Here is a 20,581-nt window from a genome sequence, read left to right on the forward strand (position 1 = left end):
TGGCACTCTGCCGAAAAATGTTGCCGACCTCTGTTCTATAATGTTTCAGTAATTTATAGTTTGTTATGGAGTTGTAACATTACTGAAGTGAAATGTTTTACCTTATTGGAAATGAAAAGTTTTAACATCATCAAAGTGAAACCATTTGACATTAACAGAACCAGGCCAGTGATTCCAAATCAATTTGTTTTCTGGAATTTCCAATCCACAGTGAATTTCAAAATTTTGACTTTTCATGTTTCATTAGGAATTAAAACTAATTTAGTAATGTTATATATGCGGGATGGAAATTCTAGTTTGAGTTGAGTCTAGCTAATATAATTTGACTTGAAAAGGTAAGGAGACATAACTAAGTAGGGCAGTCCCTCCTACAAGATGCATTAACCATCACTATTTCTCTGCATCCATATAATGTCTTAAAGTTCTTAAGCATCTCTGAAATAACTGTTACAATTTGAGGATGCTGTTACTTTATATAAGTTATTAGTCTATTTATCTGTGTTACAGTAGCACTTAAAGGCCTTGATTTAGATTGAATTCCCATTGTACCAGGCACTATGCTTTCACAAAAATTAAGAGATAACCCCATCTTTCAAATCATTTACAGTTTAATTAGATCAAGCAGACAAAGAATTATCATTATCAACCCTTTTTTACAAGTGGAGAACATAGACATGGGGAGATTAAAGATTTTACAAATGTCACACATGGAGTCTGTGATAGGCTAGGGCTTAAATTCAGATCTCAGAAATCTCAGTTCACTGCCTTAACCACAAGCCATTTTTTCCTCTCAGCAGCAGCTCAGTGATGGCATTCCAAACTAAGCATCTGTATCTTCCTTTTGCTGATATTGTCTCCAAATCCAAAGTTTTCTGTATGCAACATGTTCATAACATCTTGCCAAGAGCATATATCCTGATCTGATTAAAAAGTATGCTTCTTCACCAAGGAAACAGCTCCACTGAATTGTTCTACTTAATCTCTGAAAACCTGCAATATCCTCAAACAAAACAGTACATCAAATCAATCAATTTGCCACTACACAAATTGTTCCATTAATTCCTTAATCTGGTCCCAGAATTTTGACAAGCATTGGACACTCCCAAGAGCAATGATTACTAAATACTTAATTAGGATTTGCACTGGAGTCATCTGCCAATTGGAATCATGCCAAATTTGAAAGCCAACACACCAAAAATAAAATACCTAATCAAACGATTGCAGTTTCATGGCTTGACAGAGGCACCTTTGCACCATATGTATGGCATCTATTCTAGGTCATGCAAAGTATGTCCTAAATTTCATTGCTAGCAACTTTTAACTTCATCTTGAAACAAAGTTAAATACAGAAGGTTATACAATTTGATTACAAAGTAGGGACAGGCTTTTCAATAAGCATGATGTTCTGAAGTAGAAATCCAGTGCAATGGATTCAGGCTTGTGAGGATTTAGTTTGTAATATAAATGCAAATCCTGCTCAATCCAAAAATATGCACGTAGATTAGATGGGGGAAAAATATGCATCTATTGAATACATGCACGCTCCAAACTTCAAAAGGAAATTACACGTGCTGATTGGAGGCAGACTTGAATACTCTGTTTGGTTATGTGACTTGCCTGTGGTTACATCTTTCTGTTTAATAGCCTCTCAGACCTCCGTTCCTCCATTCCAATAAACTTTCTTTTGACTTTCCCAGGATAAATTCCAGATTAGCATCTGTTGAAAACACAGGAAAATTAGGTGGGTTACAGCTAACAGTTTATGCTTTGTGACCTGGGATTTGTCCAGAGGCATTAAAGACATAAAATATATTAGGAAAAGTAAAAATATATTAGGAAAGATTTCTCTTTGGTTCTGTTAATCAGATTAAAGATATATTAAGTTTCCAACCTTTATCTTCCAAAGTTGCAACAAATCCACTTAGTGAAAACAGGATTAGGGTAAAAAAGCACTAGCAACACAGCATACAAATTTTAATGGCTCTCCTGTGCGCCTCAAGTTTCACCTATCAAACCCTGAGACTAGACTCAGCTATATACAGCCTTATGAACCTCTCACAGAAAGCTTAAATATTTAAAGGAGGGGTGCTCTGATTTTTTTTTAAAAATCCCTTCCATATAAGATCCCTTCAGGGAAAATTTGTCTCAGTAAAACTCAGAGACATGAGTGTGAGTGAGACTATGAATTATACCTGCTGCTTTCACACCAAAAGATTTTCCATAGGACAGAAAGGAAGATTCCATTAAAAGTCAAGGGGAGAGAGTTTCCAAATGGCCTAATTGCATAGAGTTTAGTGCAAAGGTGGGCAAAATGGTCAATCCAGCTGGCAGCTGAACTCCATTTCCCAGTAGCCCCTGCCAGCATGGCTGGGGCCAATCTCCATGGAGACCCCAGCCACAGCTGCAGGAGAAAGCAAGGCTGGGGTTACTATGGAGACCAGCCTCAGCCACATTGGCATGTAGCAAGGCAGGGCAGGGGGCTGCTCCCAAGCCACTGGGATCTTGCGATGGGGGCACATTACTCTAGAGCCAGGGCAGTGCCATGATCTGTAGCCTATAGCTCCAGACAGAAGGACGCAGGCAGGGGATCGCAGTTCTGCTCTGCCTCCTTGCATCAGTGACAGCCTCATCCGGAGCAGGGGCAGCGCCAGTGCCCTGTTTGTGTGTCCCTGCCTGGGGCATGCTGGCTACAGATCATGGCTCTGCCCTGGCTCTGGAGTAAGCTGTCCCCATCACAAGATCCCAGTGGCTCCAGAGCAGCCCCCTGCCCTGCCCTGCCCTGCCCTGCCCTGCCCTGCCCTGCTGCATGCCCTGCCAGGGTGGCTGGGGCTGGTCCCCATGGAGACCGGCCCCAGCCATGAGTGCGGGTGGTTGGGAAATGCAGTCTACCGCCAACTGGATTCAGCCCATGGGCTGGCCTTTGCCCTTCCCTGGTTTAGGGGATGATACTTGAGCAATATTTTGTGACTGGGGCCTTGAATTTTTAGAATCCTTTCCATCTGAAGAAATAGAAAATACAGTTTATTAAGATATTTGGTGTCCCTTCCTTTTTAAATCAACGGCAGCACTTTTAATGTGCAAGTGACAAGATCAATAGTTTCATTATAACTTCAACAGGACTCAGAAATGCTTGCATTTTCATTTGACCTAATAAGGACATAAGAGTGGCAAGAGTGTAGAAATAAAAATCTAGTCTACAGTCATAAAAATGTTTACATGTATATATATTATAGGACAAATTTAGAGGTGAATTAGTGAGTAAGAGCATAAAAATTGGCATAAATTATACCTTCTTCCAAACTCTTCATTTCAGTTTCATGTCTGTGTCTTCCTAAGAATGAGTAGAGTTAAAGGATTAATTAGATGCCCCCACATTTCCTTCTTAGTCACCATTTGAACTTTGAAACTTCTGCATAACTTCTGAAAGTACTTCCCACAGCTGGGAGTCAGTCAGTAGTGTCATGTCACAGAGCTTTGGTGAACCATCTAAGAGCCTGTCCGCATGCAAACATTATTAAGTGATAAATTAGGATGTGAATTTACAGTGTACTAGTCACCCTATGCGAACTCTCCTTGCAAACAACTCCACTTTGGGAGACGCTAGAAATAACTACCTTTTGCAAAGGTAGTGCTAATTTGCACTAAAGAATGTTCAGTATGAGTTTGGAGTACACGGTAAAATCACATCTTAGATTCCTTCATTTTAATTTTCCTATACAGAGAAGCTGTTAAGTTGTATGCAACTCTTATGCCTAAGAAATCAAACATTTTTCATAGATTCATAGAAGTTATGGTTGGAAGGGACCTCAGTAGATCATCGAGTCCAACCCCCTGCATAGGCAGGAAAGAGTGCTGGGTTCAGATGACTCCAGCCAGATGCCCAGCCAACCTCCTCTTGAAGACCCCTAGGGTAGGGGAGAGCACCACCTCCCTTGGGAGCCCATTCCAGATTTTGGCCTCTCCAACTATGAAGAAGTTCCTCCTAATGTCCTGTCTAAATCTGCTCTCTGCTAGCTTATGGCCATTATTTCTTGTGACCCCCAGGGATGTCCTGGTGAGTACAGCCTCACCAATTCCCTTCTGTGCCCCCATGATGAATTTATAGGCAGCCATAAGGTCGCCTCTCAACCTTCTCTTGCAGAGGCTGAAGAGGTCCAGGTGCCCTAGTCTCTCCTCATAGGGCTTGGCCTGGAAGCCCTTAACCATACGAGTGGCCCTTCTCTGGACCCTCTCCAGGTTATCTACATCCCTCTTAAAGTGTGGCACCCAAAACTGCACGCAGTACTCCAACTGCGGTCTGACTGGCATCTGACAGAGGGGAAGTATCACCTCCTTGATTCTGTTCGTCATGCATCTGCTGATGCATGTTAGCTTTTTGATGACTTCGTCACACTGACAACTCATGTTCATCTTGGAGTCCACTAGGACTCCGAGATCCCTTTCTGCTTCCATGCTACCTAGCAGGTCATTTCCTAGGCAGTATGTGTGCTGCACATTTTTCCTCCCTAGGTGCAGCACTTTGCATTTCTCCCTGTTAAATTGCATTTTATTGTTTTCTGCCCATTTGTCCAACCTGTCCAGGTCTGCCTATAGTTGTTCCCTGCCCTCTGGTGTGTCCACTTCTCCCCACAGTTTTGTATCATACACAGACTTGGACAGAGTACACTTCACTGCTTTGTCCAAGTCACTGATGAAGACATTGAAGAGTATTGGTCCAAGGACCGAGCCCTGCAGGACCCCACTGCCCACGCTCTTCCAGATCAATACCAACCCATCCACTACCACTCTCTGGGTATGACCCTCCAGCCAATTTGCCACCCACCAGACTGTGTAATCATCCAAGTCACAGCCTCTTAATTTGTTCACCAGTATGAGGTGGGATACCATATCAAAGGCCTTCCTGAAGTCTAAGTAAATGATGTCAACCCCTACTCCTGTGTCCAGGTGTTTTGTAACCTGGTCATAAAAAGAGACTAGATTAGTCAGGCATGATCTACCTGCTATGAACCTGTGCTGGTTTCCTCTCAGCATAATTTTTCCTGCTGGGCTCTCACATAAAATAATAATCTTTATAATCTTAATAATCTTTTCAAAGACCTTGCCAAGGATGGAAATGAGACTGACTGGCCTATAGTCACCTGGATCCTCCCCTTCTTGAAAATAGGGACCACACTGGCCTTTTTCCAGTCCACCGGGACCTGGCCCATGCACCATGAGTGCTCAAATATTCTTGCCAGTGGCTGTGCAATGACATCAGCCAGTGCCTTCAGTACCCTCAGATGGAGCTCATCTGGGCCTGCTGACTTAAACGCATCAAGTCCTTCCAAATGACTCTGCAACATCTCAGGGTCAACACTTGGTAGTCTGGCGCCCAGCTGCTGCCTCTCTACAATCCCATTGTGAGACTTGTCATGCCCCTTGTTTAGGAACACTGAGACAAAGAACTCATTGAGGAGTTCAGCCTTGTTCCCCCTGTCTGTCACCAATTTCTTTTGCACATTCAGTAGCGGTCCTATTCCACCCTGGGCCTTCCTTTTACTCCCTATGTATCTGAAAAATATTTTTTTGTTATCCTTAACTTGAAATGCCATCCTCAGCTCCAAGGTAGCTTTGGCCTTTCTAACTGCCTCCCTACAACTTTTTGTTACCAGTTAGGAGCTTTCTTGTACAGCAGATGTATCTGCTAGCAGAGCCCTTTACTGCTGTAACAGATACTTCTGAAATGTCACTGGAAAAGAGACTCTGAACTCTGTCAACTAGGAACATGTGGTTGGCATTCACTGGGTATACATGTGCTATTAATGTTTCTGAACAAACTCCAGTGCAGTTTTTGCCACAGTCAGATGCTCCCGGGCACAGTGTCTTCATGTGCACCTGGAACTGCAGCAATTTGAGCCAGGGTTGACTGGGGCAGTCTACACATGCATTTGAGCACACATAAGTACTCCACCATAGGATACTACCTGTCTTGGGCAGTACTATCTTATGACAGAGTTCATTAGTTTAGTGTGCCCTGATACAGGTGCATGTGTAGATTGTGATGCTTTACTGCAGAGCTAATTAGTCAATTCTGCAATAAAACACACATGTAGATGCACCCACTGGCTGCCAGGCAAAGGCAGCAGAAGCTGGAGTATGGCTTCTGATCTGAGAGTTAGCGGACCTGGGGTTCCATTCCTGGTTCCTCCACTGACCTTCTGTGTCTCTTCACCTCTGTTTCCTCTTTAACTCTTTGTCTACTCTTTAGGTTAGAGTCTGTCTTTTACTATAGGTATATATGGTGCTCAGAATCATGAGGCTTCAATCTCAGAAAGGTATTTAGGTGTTACTCTGTAATCAGAAAAGGACTGTAGGACACAGCAGGTGTATGCCAATTTAAATGGGCTTAAATTTAATGTACATTAAACTAATACAGATTAAATGGGTTTTGGCAGGTGTCTATATGTGGTGGGACTTGGGACTAAGTTGGAGAGTAGATTCATGCTAGATATCAGGAGGCGCTACTTCACAGTCATTGTGGCTAGGATCTGGAACAAACTTCCAAGGGAAGTGGTGCTCACTTCTACCCTAGAGGTCTTCAAAAGGAGGCTAGATAGACACCTTGCTGTGGTCATTTGACCCTGGCATTCTTCCCTGCCTGTGGCAGGGGGTCAGACTTGATAATCTGCTCAGGTCCCTTCTGATCCTACTGTGAAACTTCAGTACCAGGTTACTTCAGCCCTGCCATGTGCCCCTGTGACCACTGGGGGGAGCTCCAGCCTCCAGACACATGGCTGTCGGTACTTGGCAGCCATGGTGAAGCCAGAGCCAGCTTCCAGGATTTGGCAGCCATCTTGGAAACACACAACAGCCCTCTGATCCCTAGCCAGCCCCTTCCCTGCCCAGGACCCTCACGTCCAGTACAGGGACAGCATGTAGCATCTCCCTCCTGGCCCACCCCAAGGATGCCCCTGCCAGCGACACCCAGCATCCCACTATTCCAGCTCAGCCCCTGCTAGTGATGACCAGCACCCCACACTCCTGTTAGCCATGGTGCTGGTCCTGCTGGCCCCAGCAGGCACTCTACCCTCCAGACCCCAGGAGAGCCATGCATCTGGCATCAGGGGCCAGGGACTGGCTGCACAAGGCCCTGGCTGACCCCCTCCTCCTGAAGTCCACACTTTATCCCACCTGCCCTGCCACTGATACACTCCCTGCCCACCCCCAGCATCACTCTCAGGATACACATGGTTGGAAAAAAAACTTTATCACCCTCACAACACCCACCCCTATCCATCCCTCCTCCCACCTCAACAAACAGTGCCTCTTTACCACTCTCCCCACCCACCATCAGTAAAAAAATCCACTTATAAGTGGCAAACTATATAGATAGCTGCCTAGCCCTTTGGGAGGAGAAGTGCCCAGCCAGGAGCCCTGGGACTGGGTTCTGGCCTGCCCCCTAGGGCCTTTGTAAATACCCAAAATTGGCCTTTAAAGTGGCTTAAATGTCCTTTTGCACAACTTTAATGGTGTTGCTGTTTGCAGGCTTGGCAGCGTATTATGCTTTAAATGACTTTGGTATGAAGCAAGATAAAACACCTCCGAGGTATTTTAGTTTCCTACCTAACAAAGTGCAACAGTACACAGGGCACTGAGAGCTGATATGCTCAGGGTTTGGCGGGCCCTGCGCAACTCAGGGGCTTCCCTTCATGGCTGCAGTGGGGCCAGTACTTCCCTCTGTGGCTGTGGCACCCCCCTAGGACCACCTGGGCCAGGTGACAGCAGGCAGCTGTTGTCTGGGGGGCCTCCACACAGCACAGGGACCGCTCAGCCTGCCAGCAGCTCTCTCCACCCCCAGCTGCTGAAGAGGCAGGTAAGGATCAGGCCCCTACCCTTGTGTACACCCTACGGGGGTTTAGTTTGGTTTAATTCTCCGTAAATTGAAGTGGTGTTTTTAAAACCCCACCGTTTCAATTTACAGAGAACTAAACAGAATTAAAAGCCCATGGCATGTACAAGCACCCCTAGTGGCTGGGCAGACCCAGGACTAAGTTCCCAGTGTTAATGCAGAGTAACGGATCTACACATGTGTTAATCTGCATTTATTAATCCCACTTAAATTTGATACTTGGTTTGGGCAGGTATCAAATGTAGATTCACATAGCTTAAAATCACCATTTTTAAGACACATTAAGGGTGTGCACATGTAAATACACACCTCTAATGTGGTTTAAATTGGGCTAATCCTCATTAAATGACCATGTGTGGACACTCCCAGCATGTACTTAGGTCCTTGAAACCTGGTCTGTCTTTAGCACTCTGCAACACTGGAGCAATTGTAAGTTGTCATCATTGTGCTCTTCTTAAAGATTGTTCTTCTATAATTTGAAAAAAAAAATTGTTTACTAGGCCACATGTTTTTGGTTAGTGGTCAAACACGCTACAACTTTAATGCCTCTCATATGGCTTTTGATTATCCTTTTTATTACGAAGAATGGAAAAAAATAGCAAGGATTGTTCTTGAATAAAAAATCCAAAGAAATGTACATGCAAAGATGATTAACACAGACTAAATATTAAGAACCAAATCCTCTGATGATGTAAATGGGCATAGCACCATCAAGTGCAATGGTACACTATATACCATTCATCCTGTATACACATATTGAGTGAGGCCAAGGCCCTGTGGCTAAAAGTAGAGGTGTACCTGGAATCTTGAGCATTCTGAGTGGCAGTGGCACAGCGGGCAGTGTCAGCTGCTGTTTTGCTAGCAGCAGCAGCCATTCAAGAAGCACAACTGCTGCTATTTCAGTATAACTCTCCTCCCACCAGGTTGGTCCTTGGAGCTGGTATTCCTGTTACCCCTCCCTTTGTTGTGCTATTGGGTAAAGTAGAATGCCATAGACAATAAAGCAGGACTGAAGCTGTATGAATTAAAAGCTTACAGGTCAGAAAGTTGGTAAAAGGCACAAAAGTATTTGGAATCTATTCAAGAGCACCCTGAGCTGGGTAGAATCAGTACAAATTGGCATATCAGATAAGGAAAGCATGTAACGCTATACAGCTAAACCTGGTATGCTGGATATGAAAAGTGTATCAGAATGCTGTAAATCAGGGCTGTCCAACTAAAACCACCTCTCCTACTGCCACGTGGTAGGATTGAGGGGAGTACCCCCCTGCAGCACATGGCCCAGGGGCCACATGCTGAGATCACGTGTGGTACCCAGCCCACGCCAGTGTTGAATAACTGTTAGGTTATAATAAATTCATTAATCAGCAAATTATAAGATGCATGGCACCAAAACTGATTGACCATATGTAGGTAATGATAAGAGCTAGATATAAATGCATATAGTGTTTTAAAAGGATAAAATAGAAATACATTTTGAATTATCCTTGTACTATAGATTCCTTTTTGAAATCTCTGGGTTTCTCTTATGCATCGTATTTGAACCGCGATCCATGCTAATGCTGTACGGTACCCCATGGCACTCTTGAAAGGATCTCAAGGCACCCTAGGGTGCTGTGGCACTCTGGTTGAGAGTGGCTATCCTAGAGGAGAATGGCAGCTCAAGGCACTGGGCCTTGCATCCCTGTGATGCTCCTTGGTGACATTTTCAGATTAAATTTTCTTCAGATTTTGGATCTTAGATATTCAGTGTTCCAATGGAAAGTTATTATTTTATATGGAAAACAGACCTGTCTTGTGAAGGATAATATGAAGCAGAAACCCCAAATTTTCCCCACTGATCAACCATTTCAACTGAAACTAATAAGAGATGAAGCTGATCTGACACCCAACGTGCCACAAACCTCAGAGGGGGCAGGATGAAGCAGAGGAAATGCAGCCACAGCTCAGTACCCGAGTCACTGCATGATCAAACTATCCCAAAGGGAACACAGTGCAACTTGGCTATGTCACAGTTCACTGGCTGGGGAATTGGCTCCGAGGTCGGACCCAGAGAGTGGTAGCTGATGGGAAGTCAATCATTGTGGTGTGCTGTGACCAGTGGGGTCCCCCAAGGCTCTGTCCTTGACCTGTACTCTTTAACATCTTCATTAATGATGTGGACATTGGGATCAGAAGCAGACTGGCCAAGTTCGCCGATGACACCAAACATTAGGGTAAAGTGTCAGCACCTGAGGACAGATTGGTGATCCAGGCTGACCTTGACAGGCTCAGAACATAGGCAGATGAAAACCTGATGGTGTTCAACACCGAAAAATGCAAGGTACTCCACCTTGGGAAGAAAAATCCACAGCATATTTATAGGCGTGGCAGTACTACACTTGCTAGCACCATGGCCGAAAGGGACTTGGGGGTCATGATTGATCAGAAGATGAATATGAGCCACCAATGCGATGTCGCAACAGGTAAAGCGAGCAAAGCTTTGGCTTGCATCCATAGATGCTTCTCAAGCAAATCCCAGGATGTCATCCTCCCCCTGTACTCGGCCTTGGTGAGGCCGCAGCTGGAGTACTGCATCCAAGTCTGGGCACCGCAGTTCAAAAAGGATGTGGAGAAGCTTGAGAGAGTCCAGAGAAGAGCCACGCGCATGATCAGAGGGCAGGAAAACAGACCTTATGATGAGAGGCTGAGAGCCATGGGGCTCTTCAGCCTGGAAAAGTGCAGGCTCAGTGGGGGACCCGGTGGCTGCTTGTAAGTATATAAGGGGTGAACATCAGGATCTGGGGGAATGCCTGTTCACCAGAGTGCCCCAAGGGATGACAAGGTCAAACGGTCACAAACTCCTCCAAGACCATTTCAGGCTGGACATAAGGAAGAACATCTTTACTGTCTGAGCCCCCAAGGCCTGGAACAGACTGCCCCCGGAGGTGGTGCAAGCACCTACTCTGGACTCTTTTAAGAAATGTTTGGATGCTTATCTTGCCGGGATCCTGTGACCCCAGCTGACTTCCTGCCTTTGGGCGGGGGGCTGGACTCGATGATCCTCCAGGGTCCTTTCCAGCCCTAATGTCTATGAAATCTATGAAATCCCTGATCTCTGCCAGTCTGATCACCTGGTTGCTAGTACTGTATAATCAAAGGCTAGACTAATTTTATTCTCACTGAATAGCTGCATAGTTATTTGAACCATGTTGTGGTAGGATCTAACAGGGCTTTGGAAGAAATAACAACATAGGTATCATAATATGTATATACACAGGGTTTCAAATTAAGATTGCTCAAGTAACATCATTCCTGGCTAAAGCTGTGTGTAACAGTGTAAAGGAGAAGCAGGCTCTGCGACCCTCCCCTGGCCCTATCTGCTCCCTGAAGAGTGGGGGAGAAAATGGAGTCTGGAGTAGACCTAATGGAAACCCCAGGGGAATACTCTTATGGCAGGGGCAGCTGACTGTCAGCTGGTGAAGAAGGCAGCAGATTGGCCACCAGGAGCTCCAGTGGGAGATAAGAAGCAGCTGTGGAGACTGGAAGGGAAGAGAGAGAAAGAAGCTGCCAGGCTGCAACTCCCCTGGACCCTGAGGCAAGCTACACCCCCTTGACTCTACTTGGGACCAGGCCATTGGAGCAGGTTCAAGTTGCCCCTCTGCATTGCTATAACCATGATAAAAAGAACTGTTTACTGGTGACTCAGTGACTAACTCTATGTACTGAGGCCATGCACAGTAATGAATATGTGTCAGTGATCTGTGGATAATAGAAGCCCTGGTCACCCTTTACTAGGGCCACCTATATTTCTAAAATGTGCTTTTTTTCCCTAATTAATACACAGTGTAACTTTTCTTTTATACAAAATCAAGTACTTTTAGCATGTTTTCCACACCTCCACTTCATACAACTGGAAATGACTCCAGGACACACAGAACAACATACCTGGCAAAATAATTATTTCTCTTGTCTTTTAAATGATAAGTCACATGAGTAAGCTGCTCATTTAAGCTACATGCCAATATGCTGTCAACCTTCTGCAGATCTGCCCATTGTGCCTGGCATGATTTTCCTGCCAGTCCTCCTTACTTCTATTCTACAAGTTCATCCTCAGTGATGTCACTCTCCAGGATTTGAGAATCATTTCACCACATACAATATGGTCAGGGCAAAGCAACAATTAGCACATAAAAAGAGCACTCAATGTCCAGATTCACTAGCAGATTGGTTTAGGTGGATCTGGATACTATATTAAGTCATTTTTAAGTGCTGAGGCCACATCTAGAGTACTGTGTCCATTTTTGCCCTCCTCCCCTCCCCCTACAGAAAGCATATAGACAAATTGGAGAGAGTCCAGCAGAGGGCAATGAAAATGGTTAGGGGACTGGGGCACATGACTGATGAGGCTGGACTTATTTAGTCAGGAGAAGTGAAGACTGAGGGGGAATTTAATAGCAGCTTTCAGCTATTACTTGAAGGATGGTCATAACAAGAATGGAGGTAGACTGGTCTCAGTGGTGTCAGATGACAGAGCAAGGAGCAATGGTCTCAAGTTGCAGCAAGGGAAGCTTCTGCTGGATATTAGGAAAAACTCTCTCATTAGGAGGGTGGTGAAGCACTAGAACAGGTTACCCAGAGAGCTTATGTAATCTCCATCACTGGAGGTTTTTAAGACCTAGCTAGACAAACTTTGGTTGGGATGATCTAGTTAGGGATGGTCATTCTTTGAGCAGATGGTTCAACTAGATGACCTCCTGAGGTCCCTTCCAACCCTAATTGTCTATGATTCTAAGATTTTTGCCTTTAGGGTGATTTTGCTGCATCTATTGTACTAAGAAGGGTATATTTCTGGCCATCTGTTTTGATACAGTATCCTTTGGGGAGCAGGGGAGGGGGAGAATGGAATTCCTATTAAAGATTCATTAAGAGCCTTGCTATTCACATCCACATAAGGGAATAAAGAATATAAAGAGTCCCCTAACACCTCTCCTGAGATTATTCTGTCAGAATAAGTGTAATGGAGGTAGGAGGGAAGCAGCAACTGCTGGGATGCTATTTTCCTTCTATGTCTGTAGATGTGGAGCAGGCAGACAGGGATGGTAGATGGGAAGAGCCTTCAGTTCCCCCATGCTCCTTATCAACATCCCAGCAAGCACAGATAAGCCAGCTGCACTGAGGAAAGGCTACTTACCTTTCCTAGAAAACAGAGCAATACAAGTCATCCTTATCCCACACCTGGGGCAGCACAACTATGAGACACCCCTTTTTGAAATGCAAAGTGCCAGTACGGTGCCAGGATTTTGGTTTAAGCTCCAGTAAGGTCTGATTAATTTCAAATGATTTGGGATCTGGACATGGCTTTAAAAATGTATTGATTTGCTGTGGCTCTCATCATCATCAATGCTAACCAAAGGAATTCTTGTTACACTAATATTTCAGCAGGTTAATAACAGCTATCCAACCTTTGAACACTTAGAATAAGGTGCAGGGCTGAATAAAACAATTGAAAATACAGAAGATAATGCACCGAGTTAGTCAGGCTAAATTGATTCTATGGATATATAGGTGATTTCCTTCCAAAATTGGGGTGCATGCCACAGGCAATATATCTGAAGGTAGAGTTTGGCCCTTAAAGATTCATTCTCTCCTATTACTGAGTATGAATAGACCTGTTTAGTAGACAACACTGTTTTTCCATGGTTCTTTACATTTCTGCTACTAAAAATATCTATTCACAGTATCTACAGCCTTTAGTCATAAATATCACATCACCATGTTCACTTTTTTCATGGGAAAAGAAAATTGTTTGTTTTTTCCCTCCCAAGACATATTCTAAAAAGAATCCATCAAAACCTCAACTCTCTCTAGGTTCCCTGCACTCAAATTCACGTGGTCCCATCTAGGCAACAGCATATATTTCCATTCTGTCCATTTATAGTGGGCTGTTACGTTTCAAAAAGAAAAAGAAGTTAGACTCTATAGCTTGGTGTGGGGTACCTCCTGTATAATCTACCCTGGAACAAAACTAACCTCTCAAGATGAATATCTTCTTAAACCTCTCTCCTTAGGGCAATGGGGGCCACCTCTTTTGGCAGAAATTAAGCCCTGTGCCCTTGCCAAGTGCACTCTGTTTCCCTTTCTCTGCCTGATCTGCTGCTTTGCCTTGTGCTCCCTCCCTGATCTGCCATGTACCATACGCAGGGGGTGCCTGTACCACTTGTGGCTCGTTTACCACATTGGCCATGGTAAGTTTGGCCGTCCTTGCCTCAAGGGCTCAATGATTCAACTTAAAACCTGATTTTTAGTGCCCAGTTTCTCAACATAGTGGGCTAAACTGTTTACTGTATGAAAACTATACATAAGGTATTATGATTATAATTTACCTAAAAGGGAATATTCTAACTAGAGGACCAAATCACGCATAAGAATCTTCAGAAACTTCTATTCAGAATCAAAATCGCTGTACAGTGCAGCCTTGTGCATAATCTGCAATTCATTTGCCTCAGATATTCATTTACTAGATTTCTATGTTATGGAAGTCTAGACAGTAGCTGTATTATGCTGGTATTTGTACACAAGCTAGGTAGCCACAAAGGAGTGAAAGTATTCTGCTAGCTGCTCTTTCTGATTTGTTAGCTGATTAGTTTGAAAGGTTTAAATTAGTCAGGGGCCAGGTACAAAGTGACCAATCACACTATAAGTATCTAGTAAGGAACAATTCAAATGAACAATTCACAAGCAGCCAATCTGAAGACAATTGGTCATTCAAACTGTAGAGAAAATATTTATAAAGAAACCATGCAGAATGAGGATTGGTTTATGAATAGTAAAAGATCTTCATTCAGAGTGGGTACATCTAGATACTCATTACTGTACTTTTGCTAATGCACATTAATTTAGTGCCTCTATTGTGAGGTACTAGAAGAAGCTGTATTAGCCTATTTTAATGCACATTAGTGAAAGCCCATAGTTTTTCATGATGCTTTACTGTAAATTAAAATAGGCTAATGTGCATTAAAACACATGTCTAGACATGCCCAGTGATTTAGTATTTATAACACACGAACCTGTGAGCTTTACTCTTAAATACAAAAGGGAATTCTAATGCATGAACCAGGGCAATAATAATAAGTAATTTTTAGAAGAACTCATATTTTACATTTGAGTATTCACAAATGCTTCCCTTGTACAGTTTGTTCTCTAACAATCCTGACCCATTATTTCCATTTGCTTCAGTGGGGATTGGATCAGGTTTCATGTTGTAAACAGTTTGGTTCATGGCAAAAACAAACAAACAAACAAAAAAGACAGCTTGGAAAAAATAGAAGTAGTATATTGAAGTAGTATCAGTATTTATTGGATTAAGTTTTTGAGCCACAACTGATATTTATATTCAATTGCAAAATTGTCAGCATTTGGCTTACTGTTTCCTAATTCTCCTCTGAAAATATCTGAATTCAGCAATGATGATAATAGCCAACAATGGCATACATATAAAATTGAATCCAGTCTGGGAGGGGGGAAAAACACTGGTGAAGAAGAAAGATATTCTTGCAATAACAGACTTGTGAGATCTAGGTTCAAATCCTGGTTTTGTTCCAGACTTCCTGTATGACTTCCGGATTACTGGTTTTAGCCGTGTTGGTATAAGGACATAGGTAGACAAGGTTCTTTGGGTAGATGTGATATTTTTTATTAGACCACCTAAATAGTTGGAAAATTTGTTCTTTGCAAGCTTTCGGGCACAAACACCCTTCTTCAGGCTTAGGGATAGTGTCCCTCTCTATGCCTGAAGACTTGCCCTATGCCTGAAGAATGGTGTTTGTGCCTGAAATCTTGCAAAGAACAATGTATGACTCCTGATTGCTTAATTTTTCTGGGCCTCAGTTTGCCAAGTGGAGATAAAAACTTGCCATTCGCCTGTCATCTATTCAGACTATGACCTCTGTGGAACTGTCTTCTACCATTTGCATATAGAATAGGAAGAATAGGACCCAGGCTTGGCAGGGGCATATTATCTACAGCCCACTCTAATACTATTAGTAATAAATCTACAAGCTGTGTTTTCACGTTTAATTTGGTGAAAAGGAGCTGTAACAAGACTCACGTGTATTCCATTTAATGAACTTCATCACAGTTAACACAAATTTACAGACATTTGACCTCTGCTTACAGTGTTCCAATAAACTGTCCTGTCTGTGTAATCAGACTTTAAATGCAACACGGATAACAGATTTCTAAGCTGTTGAAATCTAAGTGTAACAATGCAATATGTTCCTTCCTCTATTTTCTTCATTGGTATCAATTTGTTTAAACTGATGTTGGCCAAAAAGTGAAATGATTACACACTTCTGTTCTGCTAAAATGGAAATATCCCAATATGTTATTGCTGGCACAGTACTATTCTCAGGGGCAACATTAGCAAGGCAACAGTAGCCTTTGCATATGCCCTTCACCAGGCAATCCCCCATCTTCCAGTGATAATGTAATAGTGCAACAGAGCTAATGACAAATAATCATGAAATTTTATATACTATGAAATATCTTCAGTTTAACTGTAACTGACAATAAATACACTTCAGTCTAAATATTATACATCTCTTGGAAAGAAGTCTACTGTTCTCTGGCATGCAAGAGTAGTCTATTATTCTGTCAATGCTCACTTTGTTTTCATGTTCCCTTAGGTTTCGCTAATGTATTTTGCATGCTTTTAGCTTTGTCTTGTTTAGATTGTCGCCATAAAAGTCATCGAGGCTAACCAATATCTTACGAGCTGCAGATTAAGGAGTATAGAATATAAATCTGTAGAATTCCACAGCAGGAACTTATTCCTGGAGTATTTAGAAATGTTCCTTTTGCTATCTATCCTTTTTAATCCTGGGAAGGTTCCCTGATCCTGCTTCATTCTTGCTCTGCTGCACAGGTTTAGTACAGGCTGATGGGAATGGCTGATGGGAGGGTAATTGCCGGAGTAGAATATGCTCTGGCAATCCCTATCTGGCAAGTGGTTACATGAGGATTACAAACAGATAAGAGCAACTCTAAATTCTACATGGAGCCACACAAAGAATAATCTAAAACCAGTCTACAACTGCATCTCCTTCAAGCAGGATAACCCTTTTTTTCTTTCAGACCTTTGTACTTTTCACTTTTACATTTAGCCAGTGTATTTAATCATTTTTAATAAAGGAGAGAAAAATCCCTGCTTGGTGGGTTTGGATAAGCTAGCGCTGACCCAAACCTGATCGATGTGACATATTTTTGCCGTTACAGTTTTGCTCCCCTTGTTTGTCTTGGCTGCTTGCAGCAGAATCTGTGAGGCGGGACAAGGCATTTGCTTAGCAGTGGCTATGGCAGTTAGTCTCTCAGCAGATTCCTCTGCATTTGGCATTACACCTGGCATGTGACTGTCTATCCATCATGTGATTGTCTGGCTTGTGTTAACCTGCAGGATGGTATTTGATTTCAATGAATCTGAGCACTTCTAACTATGTAAGAGAAGATCTTGAATAAATCCCTCCTGGAATTAATCCTGCATGTGTCTAAACGGTTTGCAGCTGTATTAGGGATGTAGGTGCAGATTGCACAGGGACTGTACAGCTATAGCAGCTGTATGGCAAGTGCTCCCTTCCATCATATCAGCAGAAACTTCTTAACTTTACTGATGATGCATTCCACAGTTTTAGCCCCCTTTCCATTTATCCAACCTGGTATCACAAAATCAGCTCTGCCTTCACTGTACCAACAAAGCTCCCTTTGATTTTTCACTTCAGTGCCTAGCACTTTCTCTCGTACATTTTTTTCTTAAAGGGCAAAGATTAAAATTTGTAAAATAGCCATTCTATTCAAGTCCCTCTTCAAACCTCGCCTCTTGCATGCTGTAAAGTGTAATCCAAATGTTGCAAGTGCCTGACTAAAAATTGTGTATGGCCTGTTATACTTAATTGTCAAGCCACCTCCTCAGGTCCACCTTTACCTGCTTGTTTGTCTCTCGTCTTTCAGCTTCGAAGCAATTTAGGGCAAAAACTATCAATATGTATAAGTTTACAGTGCCTAATACATGTAGCACAATCTGGGTATGGCATTTATGTGGTACCACAACATAAAAGTATAACAACAGTAGTAGTAGTTACAGCTCTGAATTTGCTATTACAATGGGAGTAGAATCTAGGATAAGGATGCCATCTAATGAAATAACTGAAAAAATCTGAATAAAATAAAACCTGGTTGCCCTCATCTGACTGCCACTTGCCATTTGGGAATCTTTTATGTACCAGTGATCCAAGTGTAACATTGGTTAATCTTCACTGAAAATTATTTGCCATTTGATCTGATCTCTCGCATGTGCCTGGCTGAGAAAGTATCACTCCTTGAAATCAACTTCTCTCATTGTTCTTTATGTATTAAGTTTTCTTTCATTTCAGTTCTGAAATAGTTTCTCCATCCCCAATGCCAGTATTCTTGATTTGCCACACAATAAATAAAATCATGTGGAACAGAAAAGTCTATTGAATTTGCACTCCCATCAAATTGCATGTTTCTGGATGGGTAGACTTTTAATAAGAAATAATGATATAATTATTTGTTCTTTTCGCCCTGAATTAATGAAAACCATGTCCAGTCCTTAATTCCCCTTAAAACTGTCATATGAAAACATCCTTTTTGGATTTGACTTAGTCTGCCACAGTCAAATCACACAGCACCACTAAATGACAACCAGGTGCTTCTTCTTGTAAACAACCAATGTTACAAAATGGCTTGCCAGTGTTTACCTTTGAGGTGTCAGTGTATTTGCTCAGGGGCTGAACTCAGCCATCACCATCACCATTTCCATTTTGACTTCTTAATGAAGCTTGAATCCTGCAGCACCAATCAGACTTTTCCATGGGAATGGTTTAGATAGGAACTGTAGATACTGCAATACCATGAGAAGATCTATTTTCATTGCATTTTTGGTTCTGTTGAAAACCTGAAGTCCTGATGTTCTTCCTGGAAATCCGAACCATGGTAGCTTTTTAAACTCAGTTTCTTAATGGTCAATCAAAAATCTTTAGATTTATCCAAACTCAACTTCTGAACTTTTGACATGGGCCCATCACTAATGGAAGTGACTTTTATACAAATACAGTAGGGCACTGTCAGCAAATGGCATTGCAACTAACACCAGATGTGAAAACTGTGTGTGGCATTCTTAATAACAGGAATAGATTAAGAAAATGTGAAACCATAAAAGATGTACTGAAATCCCTCAGTACCAGTGAAGCCAACACCACGCATGATTAGTTCTGGGACTAGAGACGACTACCTGGAATATGAAAATGAATGAAAGTGCCTGCCTTCAGGAACAAATGAAAGAATCTCACCATTTCCCCATCCATGTTTTAAAAGATTCAGTACCTTTTAACCCCACAAATCAAAGAAGGATTTTCCCAGCATTGCTTAAACCTTTTTTGTGATTACTGAAAACAAGCATTCGAACTTTGACTTTCTAAAACTCTGGGTGTCCTTGTGTCTTAATCAGATGCATATTTTGGCAGTATGGAAAGCCTTCCTCAATTGGCATGGGCAAAGCATGTGTTAACATGAGTCAGAGAATGAGTCAGTAATAGTAATGTTACACTTCTCCCATGGGCTCAACCAACCCCTTACTAATGAAATGCCTCTTCTTAATCTGAGGCTGGTTTGCTCCTGTCATAGTAAAATTGGGTACATAGAGTAGCCATATCCAGATTAGGAGACAATAGTTTGGCACCAAGCACATGACAGTTCTAGTTTTATTGTTTCACCACTTTATTTTATCACAAGGAATCATAAAAAAGAATCCTTTATTCCAAAAATAATAAATGGAATCATTCATTTACATCTGCCTCTGATTAGCTGAGGTAGTTCATGGTTAAAAGAACTATATATGCAGACATAGCATATATTCAGGATCTTCCTTTAGCAGAGATAGATGAGTGAAAACCCACCCTGACCAGCTGTATGGCCTGGATTCTAGCAAGCACATCTTCTTCCACAGCAGTTCAGCTCCTTGGGACTTGGAGCACTAGCATGTATGGGAGTATTTTCTGTCTGGCTTCTGATCAAGAACATGTTGTGCTTCTGAATAGTGGTTGCTACTGGCTGAATCATAGGCCTGAATCATAAACCACTGAAATCAGTGGGAAGTCTTTCCATTCACTTGGATGGACTCTGGAGTAGATTGCTAAGTATTAGACAGTATGGGGTAGCTGTTCCCCTAGTTAGAGTGAAGTAACTTTGCCTGTTAGGAATGGTAGCGTATGGGCAGGTGTATTAGGCAGCTATGGAGAGACCTTGTAATTGTACCCGAATAGTGGATTACAGTTCATTGTGCCCTTTCCCACTCCCTTGAGCATGAATGATATACCATAGGATTAAGCCCAAATATACCAGCATGCATAATGCAGAGTCAAAACAATACTTATTAATATCTGTATAGCTGGAGGATGGTAGCAGAACGGTTTAGACCTCCTACTGTGACTGAGCAGTTAAGCCATTTTGCAGTGGCTCCAAAGGCTACATCTCAGTCATCCTGGCTGTGAATAGGCACCTGGTCATTTGGACTGGAAGTTCAAAGATAGCTGGATGTAAGGCCATCCACATCACTCCCTTTTGTGTTATTAGCTATAGAAATTACTGTGCCTTGCCCATGTTTGCCCACTAGGCCATACAGCTTAGATGGACTTCTGA

The sequence above is a fragment of the Crocodylus siamensis genome, chromosome 4 (assembly GCF_052110815.1).
Source record: "Crocodylus siamensis isolate JL-2025a chromosome 4, ASM5211081v1, whole genome shotgun sequence".
NCBI classification, from domain to species: Eukaryota; Metazoa; Chordata; order Crocodylia; family Crocodylidae; genus Crocodylus; species Crocodylus siamensis.